Raw genomic sequence first — 9,982 nt, forward strand, 5'->3', positions numbered from 1 at the left:
TGGGGGATTTTCTAAGAATGTATGGGTTAGAAAGAAACTTTTGAAGGTCTGGTTCTTTCCCAGTGGAGCTTTCCAACTTGATTTGTGAAATTATCTGAGGATGTCCCCAGTGGAGTCGCCATTATGTTATCACTCAGGTTGTCCTTAAGCTCCTTTAAAGGATACGACCGAGGTAACCACAAACCAATCTTTGGATTGCAGGTCCTAGCCTACCTGCAATTAGAGAGGGCTCTCTCTTTTTGATTTAGCTTTATTGATGATGATTTTAGGCTAGTTTTGAGTTTAGGGGTTTTGTTTAAGTTTTGGTGGAAAGGATGATGCTTTCAAGTAGAGAGGCAAAGCATAGTGTGGTAAGTTTCAAACCATTGGGCATGGAGTCATGGAGTAAGACTGCTGGTGGGTTTTCTTGGTCACAAGAGGAATGAGGAGCAAGGTAGCTGCTCATGAAACAATACTCAAGCTGAATGGAGATGGATTGAAGGCTAAGGAATGAGAGGCAACAAAGAATCTCTCAATCAGGTTAGCAGAGGGAAGATGAATGAGCTCTATCTAGGAGCAACTAAGAATTTTTAGATAACAGTCATTCTTATGTGAAATAGATCAAACATGAACCATAAAAGAATTCATATTTATGCCTAAATCAAGAGGAAAACATTAAAAAGCCACAGAAACTGAGCATAAAGTGCAGCTAAGCAAATTCTAAACCAATCCTTTGTTCTATGAATTGAGCATATATGAAATTGAAATAATAGAGGTTAGGAACACTTATTGATTCATATAGCAGCACAAGAATTCCATCATTCACTCTTTGGAACCATTAACAACACATCAAACAGTCCATTCTCCAAGCTTGTAAGCAGTCTTTGATTATAAAAAATATTATATATACAGTGCGAGTCTCTCCTTGAGTACATTAACCAACCACCACTTAAAACAGTGCAGAGGGTGGTATATAAAGAAAAATAGCTACAGACCTCCCTTGAACAGGTGTCAAGGGGGGAAATATCTCAAAAATATCTCTCAAAATAGATCAAAGAGATCTGTGTAATCATTGTCACTGAAACTAATCTATGCTGGAAATAAATGCATAAAACATATTAAAACAGCTGCGCTAGGGCAGCTGGCATCTCAGGTCATGTAAACAAGGGTTGTGCATGAGGCTGCAGCCTCTGAAATGAGTGTAGAGAGGTCTTTGAGTCGTGTGCTGGCCTCATGGCCATAACTGTAAGTTGGGGAGCCATAACGGCTTAATGATGCTTTGTTGAATCTGCTGGGGCCCTTCTGTTTTCATCTGCTTCGAAAGATTTTGACTGATACTCTCTACCGCTTCCCTGATACTCTTTGCCGCTTCCTGATCTTTCTTGGTTTCAAAAATGCTCTAAACTATCACATCATCTCATTAGTGGTTGTTATTTGGCCCCAGTACCTGCTGCGAGGCACTTTGTTACTTCTGGGTGGTTATCGGCCCTTGGCCGACTCAAAATGCTTTAGCAACACTTAAAATCACGAACTGGATGAGTAAAGGGTCATTGAAGGCCTACCGAGGTGAAAACCCTGCGTTTGGAGCTAATCTGGGCCTAGGGCGATCGAAATTGATTAAAGAATGACTCTATTCCCTTGACGAAGAGGCGCGCGCGGCATATATATGAATAATATGAAAAATAGCCCCTTTTCCTTTATAACAGGCAAAATGCCCATTTTACAAGCAAAAATCGCGTAAAATATGGGCGGGCGTGGCACTGTTCATTAGATTAAATGCTGGCCGTTGGATCCAACACGGGCCGATCCAATGGCTGGTGCTAAATCGCATCAGGGCGGACCATTGGTCCCAAGACATAAAACCTCTGATGGAGCAATATAGCTTGCGGACCCAAAATGTGTTTCAAAACTGCCCTTTATAAATTATCGGCTCTAGAATATCGGAGACCTCACTTTTCGCTGTGCCCGGGGACCTTACAGACCCGAAAGCTTTTACAAACCCGCCCTAATAATATTTCGGCTCCGCCATATCGGAGCCAAACATAAGGGTTGATCGCCGATCAAACATGTGCCGTTGATTTGGTGAAGGCGACGGATGGTAGAGATTACATCGGCATTTCGCTATCGGCGGGGTCATGGGACTGCCACATAGAAACGCCGAAACCCATCGGACCCGAAATGCCTTTGCAAGCCCTTTATTATTTTGAAATCGGGTCCAGCTCGGGCTTTCGGCAATGCAACATAGAGTAAACACATCTTATCGCCCGACCTCCGACAGCGATATCGCATTGGATGGAGGGAACATACCTTGAGACTTAGCCATTTTCGCTTATAATATGCCACTGCCCCCTCTCGATAGCAATATCGCATCGGAGGGGGACCAAATAGATCCTTTTCTCATCGGAGCATGCATTTTATTAAAATGCAAAGGAAAAATGAATTCGGAGGGGTAGCCTTTGGTGTTTCGGATGGATTCTAAGGCATCGGAAGGGGTCCGATAGCCAAAAAGGGAGAATTTTGTCATTTTTTGAAGGTTTTTCATGGTTTTTGTATTCTTATGCCTTGGAAGGAGCCCAAAGGCACTTGGGAGGATTTCAATGGATTTGAGAAGGATTTTAGGCCTTTAAAAGGGTTTGTGCCTTGGAAAAGGTAGAAACAAGGCCAAAAAGATGGTTTTTTATACATATGAAGGGAATTTATGCTTTGTGAAGGAATCAAAAAGCATTAGAGGGGTTTTATGGAGTGATGAAGGGATTTATGCATCGGAAGGAGTCCAAAATGCATCTGGAAGATGGTTAGAGGGGGGCAGTTTGGGTTCTTGTTGAGTTTCTGATAAACTTAGCAATTCCCAAGGATGTATATGATTATTTTTCAACCAGGGGGAAGGGATAAGTATACAGGGGAGTTATATACATAGTTTTAGTAGGGGAAGGGGAAATAGATAGGGAGTTACATAATAAAGTTAGTAGTGAATATGATAATGATGAGGAAAAGCGCTAAGAATGATGTCTTAGGCTATCAATGGGGTAAAATGACTGATAGAAGAAGTGTGAACATTCCTTGAGTGAAGTAGATCTCCACCAAGGCAAATGATATGGAGAATGATGAATCTAAGAGGTATCAAGTAGATCTTGACCTCTTTAGCGGAAGTTAGTGAGTGATTTTGGGAAAGAGGAAGAAGGGGAAGTTAGTCATGCCTTGCTTGAAGTCCTCCAACTGAACAACTGCCTTCAACTTGTGATATGATAGATATAACACTTGACAATATGAAATGAATCATAAGCCATGATTCTGCAACCACAAAGCTACCTACCCGACCTACTCACCTAGCATTTTCTCTTCTTTTGGTTTGGGTGCACTTGAACTAGCATACCCAGCTTTTCATTCTTTCTTGTTGCTTGTTGGTGGGCTCCAGTATTGTAGCAATAATGCTACAACTCCTGGAACTCCCTTCTTTAATTTTATCAACCCGGCAGTTCGTAACAAACTTGGAAGCGACGGTGCTGTATGCACAAGTACTAGCTCTTGCCGCAACTGTCACTTGGTCAGCTGGCACAAGTCCGCTAGGGGCTTAAGCCAACTTCTATGAGCTCTTAGAAGAAGCTTGTTAACTGATGGATGAAAGCTAACTCAAAGGAAGTTGATCTACTTGCGGAAAGAAACTGAAAGCCAAAAAGAAACGCAAACCCTAGCAAACCCTAATTCTACCAGCTAGTCCTATTGACGCAAAGGAGAGCATGCAAACTACTAAAAGAGATGCCATTACTTCTATGAAGGTAAAATACATGTGTCTAGACTACCTCTACCTGAAGAAAACATCTTTTTGTATTTTTTTTTAAGTTGTTGGAATTATCATGCATGTGCTTCTAACTATTTTTGACTGTGCAGAGGTGGATCAAGGAGGAGAAATGCTTGGGAAAGGTTGGGAAGGTTCAGAAAGGGTCTAAGGGGTCCCTAACACCCTTCCAAAGAGTCTCACAAAGTTTGGCTGCCAAGAAACCGTGTTTATGAGCTTCTACAGGAAGTCTACAGGGGTTCTACAGGATGTTCAGGATTTCTACAGGATGTTCTGTAATTCTTCTACAGGATGTTTCGAAATGGGATTTTGGAGCATGGATGGAGGGAAAAAGATGGAGGAATGAGTATGGAGGTGAAATAGGGGTGTGAAGAGGTCTAGGACTTGGTGGATGAGGCTAAGGAGCGATTGGATTTGTTCAAGGATGGAGGAAGCGATGATGCACAAGAATGTAGGAATTAGGGCAAGGTGGGGAAAGTATGGAAAATGAAGGGTACGAATCATGGACTAAGGGTTGGAGCAGATTATCTGATGGATTATGGGTAGATAGAGAAGGATAACAGGTGCTCTGCAAGTTATTTTTCAAATTTAACAAATGAAGACTTGGAAAATCAAGAACCTAATTACCTTGACCTAATCTGACCTAGATAATAGCAAAAGAAATGGAACAGAAGTTTATTTGCACAAAATAAGATGAACTAACTATGCAACTAAGCAATCATAACCCTAAGCATGCAGTCAAAACTGATATCAAGGTTGACAACTAAGAATCCAACACTAATACTTGCATGGTGAAGCAAAACAGTGTTTTTGTGGGCAGCAAGGTCACCTTTGTCCCAACTCACGATCCCACTAAGGGAGAGGTAAGATCAGAGGTGCTTGAGCCCCTTTTTCCAAGGATCCTTTATGTTATTAATCTATCCAAATCAATCTGAACATGAAAATCTACTTTAATCATCAAAAGCAACCTAAATAACACAACAAGTTTTAAATCTAAATAGCAGATTTTATTCTAAGAATGCAGCAAAGACACATGAAAGTAAACAAAGGAGGTACTGGGCACTTGAGATGGGCCCAACCCCAAGAGCTACAGCCTCCTAAGAGAGATTTAGAGCTGGTGCAAAGCTAGATTCATCTTTATTGATCAAAAGAAATGTTACATTCCAAAAACTGTCCACAAGGAGAACTTGAAAATGTGCTGAAAGCAAAGCTAATCTACTGCCTAAAAATCGAACTACAAAATGACTACAAAATGAATACAAAATGACTAACTACTGGCTAACAAAAATGACTAACCACTAGCTAACCAAAATGAGGCCCTAAGCCTTCTTATTTATACAAATTGAGGACCCCAACAGTCCTCCTAAACTTTAGGGACTCGGCTGCCCAAAACTTGTAGTTAACAACAGTCCTACTTGACTTGCTTGGCTGCCCTTGTGCTAATTGATTTGGTGGCCCTTGAATTCTGAGATGATGGTGTAGAATTCGAGGTAAGGGCCCATAAATGAAGGGGACACCTTCCTACAAATCCTCTCCCTTGTTCTCCCACGAATTTGGCTGCCAAGTGCTCATTAAAACCTTCAATTTTGTCTCCAAGTTGACCAAAAAGGCTACACGAAGCACACATTAGACTTGTTGGCATAATGACTAACCCAATTCACTCTATTAGCATAAATATAATCAAAAACATGCAATAAACTAATGAGAATGGTGGATTAAGTCGAATTAGGAGGTTGAATGAGCCCAAATAATTATCCATTTTTGGGGCTCATCATCACCCCCTACTGAAAGTGTTGCTCATCCTCTGAGCAACCAATCTATCTCCTCATCTTCGATGGCCCTGGTGGCCTCCCTGTCATGCCAAGCTTCTGAAGTGATGTCCTCTTCTCTGTCATGAAACCATGCTTTTCTCTTTGCTTCTTCCCACTACTTGCTCCTTTTTCTAGAGAATTCTCAGCTTTGGTATGATTGTGCAAATATATTCAATCTGATGGTGGCCATGGTGGTGAAAGCAGATGAAATCAGTGGAGGATGGAAGAAAAGAGTGGCTGCATGCCTCCTCAACAAACTTCAAGCTTCAAATCCATCTCCATAATTGATTTTGGCCTGCCCAAAGGCTTCTACAAGATGTTTTTGGTAAAAATACAGAACTTCCTGTAGAAAGTCCTGTAGCTTCCTGTAGAAGGTTGAACCGTGACTAAATTGTGCCCGAACCCTGAAAAAAATGAGTGTTAATGGAGGGGGTGGATGTGAGGATGCCTAGGAAATTGGTAGGGACACTTTTGCTTGTGCTGGGAGGCCGTTTTCTGGCTTCCTGTAGAAAAAGTTCTCTGTCTTCTTGTAGAAACAGTCTGCTAACTTCCTGTAGAACCAGTTTTCTCTGATTTGGCTTCCTTGGCTGGGGTGCCTTCTCCTTGACGTGTGTTGTGGTTGCCTTGGGTGTGTCCCTACTTGTTTGGCCTTTTTCAATCTTTTCTGCTCTATTCTGCAATCCTTTTCCAAGGTGTTTGTGCCATTGTTCCTCCCACAGTTTTAGGCTTAGCAATTTGGCCCATTTCTCCTTTTCCTCTCTGTTTCTTCCTTCTTTTTCTTTCTTGCTTTTCCTCTTGCTTTCCTTGTGGCTTTTTTCAATTCGTTGATTGCATGTTGTACCATAGGCCTCAGGAATCAACCGCGCCGCCACCATAATTTCAGGTTTGATGTCCAATCCTTGATGTGTTGTTCTCAGCAACATTTCATTCTCCAATGCACAAACTTGATCAAGTATATACACAACCTGTCCACCAGTATCTGGCATTCCTAAAACAATTGCTTGGCCAAAATAACCCTGAGGTGAAAGAATCACAACATTAAAGACCATAGGAATCCTTCCTAGAAATGTTTCTAAAGTTGATGGATCAGGGGCCTGCAAAGTCTCCAAGAGCAAATGAATCATATCCAAGACATGTTCTGCATTGTCTCCCCATCCTTTTTCCAATCCCATTTCTTGTAATTTGTATTCAAACTCTGTATGTGGTGTATTCTTGGGGAACTTTTTAAGATATTCCACTGCCTTTACCAAGACTGAGCGTAGCTTGGACAAACTTTGTATTCTCTCATTCAACATCAGCTTCTGGCCTCTGTAGTTGTGTGCTCGAAGGAAATGCAGCAAGGGCTGCATGCTTTCTCTATCATGGAATAATCTTGAGGACAAATGTTGATTGAGAAATTGAACTCCACTACCAATGGAAGATGGCCGTGTTGGGCGAGGAAAAGATTCATTGAAGGGCTCAAGGTCTAGCTTCAATGCATATTTATCCTTGACACTTTCATCCACAAGGTGCTCCTTGAATTCCAAATATTCAGCCACAGAAAGTTGTTCAACAGCAAGTTCATCAACATTTGACACGGACATAATCCCATATACCAGACCTTGGTCGTACTGCAAGGACAATCTATGGTGGAAGAATGATGTCCTCCTGTGTCTTAACACATCTCCAAATAGCCCTTCTTTGAGCGTTTGAAGTTCATCATTCTCTCCCAATACCTCTGTTAGTCATCTAATAAATGATGAGGCCGCAAAATCTTCTTCCCTTGTGCTACATATCTCTCTTCAGGCTCCAAATTTAATGAAGAAAACTCGGGCTTTTCTGCTCTGGATGGCTTTGCTATACTTTCCTGTAGGACGTCTTCCTATAGAAATGCCTGTACAGTGCCCCTGTGCCTCTGTGCGAGCTTGATACATAGCAGAATATCGAAGACAGGTAGAAAAACTCAGCGGAGGACGATAGGTTAATCATTTTGTGGAAGCAGAGGATGCATACTTCAGTTGAAAATGTTGCAAGTGCAAGTTAACAACAATCTGTGAGTTTCAGCTGAGCGTTCATTAATTGTTGCGTGATTTGTGGTGAAGGAGTGAGGTGGCCAGGTGTACGTGGCCACATGCAGACGGTAGTGCTATGATGAGCTGCATGTCCTCTTCTTGTTAATCAGTTGCACTGGAGTTAAAGCCTCTACCACTGTCTTTTTTTTTTTTTTTTTTTTTTAATTTTCACGTGAGTTGTCTAACACGTACGCTGCATGATTCCTGGCTGATTGCTAGAGAATTGGAAAAGGAACTATCGGCTTAATCTTGCTATATTCGTGCCTTAATTCCACCATTCCATTTGTTCATGCAGTTTTTAAATTAGATCTGTGCAATAGAAGAACGAGTTTCAGTCACGTACCTGAAGTCAAATGGCTGTCGTGAGCTGCTGTGGCCTGTCATTGCTGCATGCATTTGATTCTATGGTTGCATGATGGCTTGGTTGCTGATTCATGGCTGGTTTCCTTGTGCAGGTGTCCTCTGGCCAGATGCATGCTACAGGAGTTCATTTCCACGTTCAGATCTGCACCCTCAAGCTGCTGCTGCTGAATTTTCACTGGATAGAAACTTGTTTTTGCCATTGCTCCCAAACGGTAAACCGGATCAATCTGAAACTTGCTGAGCACGTTCCTATCATCATTATGCATCTCCCATAGCAAAATTACGATCAATGGATGCACAGATTTCGAGAAAAATGGAAAATGGCTGAAGATTTCAGAGGTCAATTTCTCAGAAACCAGGCATCAGAATCAGTTGAAACTGCTTGGGTAGGTTACTATCACCCATATGCATCTCCCCATGAAACAGGTTTTGAAATGGATGCACAGATATGGAGAAAATGCAAAAATGGCTGACGGTGATGGAGGCGGATTTCTTGGAAACCGTGCATCAGAATGGGCTGAAACTGATCAGGCATGTTTCCATTATCTCTATACAATTCCCTATAAAACGGTTTTTCAAATGGATGCATGGTTTTCAAGTTATGGCAAAAGCAAATTATGTTCTATGTATTTTTGCTTCAAGGCATTCTGCAGTTTTGTTGCATGGTAAGACAAATGAACTTGGGATGTGATGCAGGTATGGAGATGATGGAGGAGGAGTTTGAAGATTGCAGGAGGACTTCTGAACCCTTGAGGAAGCTGCCATGTTAACCAAACCGCCTCTTTGAAATCCATTTCTAGCTTCCTACAATTTCTACAGGAACTTCTTGTAGAAGCACAATGAGGTGGAAAAATGATGGAGAAAGGAAAGGGATGGACACAAAGGTGCTTGCAGGCCTAATCAATAGATTCCCACCATCAGATTCCATTTTAGAATTGAATTTGGTTCGTCCAAAGGTTCTACAGGATGTTTCCTGTAGAAATACAGAACTTCCTGTAGAAGGCACAAAAATTCCTTTGACCTTGTTTTGAGTGATCCTCCTCACCTGAAATGTCCTTCTTGCAACCTGCAATTAGCCAATGGAAATTAGTTTTATTTTTTCTTTTCTTTTTCTCTTTTTTTTTTTGAAAACAACTAGGGCGCCTCATGGAGGTTTTCACCCTAATTGCCTGCCCTGGGCGCCTCCAAGGGAGGTTTTCACCCAGGGATCTTATTCTCTTTTCTCTTTTTTCCAACCCATTGCCCGCCTCATGGAGGTTTTCAATCAATGAGCCAATCTAAGGTGCCTCCGAGGAGGTTTTCACCTTCAATTTTTATTTTCATCTTATTTTCATTTTTCTCTTTTTTCTCTTTTTTTTTTTTCTACCCTACCCTACTTGAAGAAAACAAAATTCTTTTCAAGTATAAGAATACTTCCAATGGAGCCATGTGCACATCGAGATTAGAGACAAGATGATGTGAAGGCTCGAAATGCATGCTTTGATAGCTATCTAGAGTTTAGAGACAAAATGATCTGACTTTGAAGGGATCAAACATAGCTGAGGAAGAGAGTACTGCTGCAACTGAGTGACTGTCTGGAACCATGTCTCAATATAGCTTTGATATCCTTGGTCCTTTTGCTGATATAGATCATTCTTCATGTCACCTTCTATCATGACCTTTTCATCTTCCTCTTTTTGCTGATCTTTCTCTTGAGTACGTGGAGGATTTGATGGTAACCATGAGGGAACTCTCTCGATCTCTGATTCTGATCTCTTCTCTTCATCAAGTAAAGCCCATGGCTCTTTGATTTCCTCTTCTCAATCTTCTTTTGCCTGATGTGATCCTTCAATGCTTTCAATATAGTCTCTTTTTTGCAATACTCTTCCTGAGCTATGGTGAAGATCATTGAGCTCAAGAGCAGTTGTTTGGACATGTTGTGCCTCAGCTTTGCAATTGGGTTAAGCTGCTCCATGGTATGGTTTTGGAAATGGTGGTACGGG

The 9,982-nt window shown here is 41.6% G+C and overlaps 1 pseudogene; it reads right to left on the bottom strand.

Annotated features, from left to right (window-relative positions):
- LOC149182879 (sucrose synthase 2 pseudogene) overlaps positions 1 to 7,169 on the bottom strand; it is a 50,619-nt pseudogene extending 43,450 nt beyond the window's left edge.
- Between the last annotated feature and the right edge of the window lie 2,813 nt (positions 7,170 to 9,982).

Source organism: Pinus tabuliformis, chromosome 3_2 (assembly GCF_031772625.1).
Source record: "Pinus tabuliformis cultivar Carrire ecotype Pingquan chromosome 3_2, CPIR1, whole genome shotgun sequence".
Classification (NCBI taxonomy): domain Eukaryota; kingdom Viridiplantae; phylum Streptophyta; class Pinopsida; order Pinales; family Pinaceae; genus Pinus; species Pinus tabuliformis.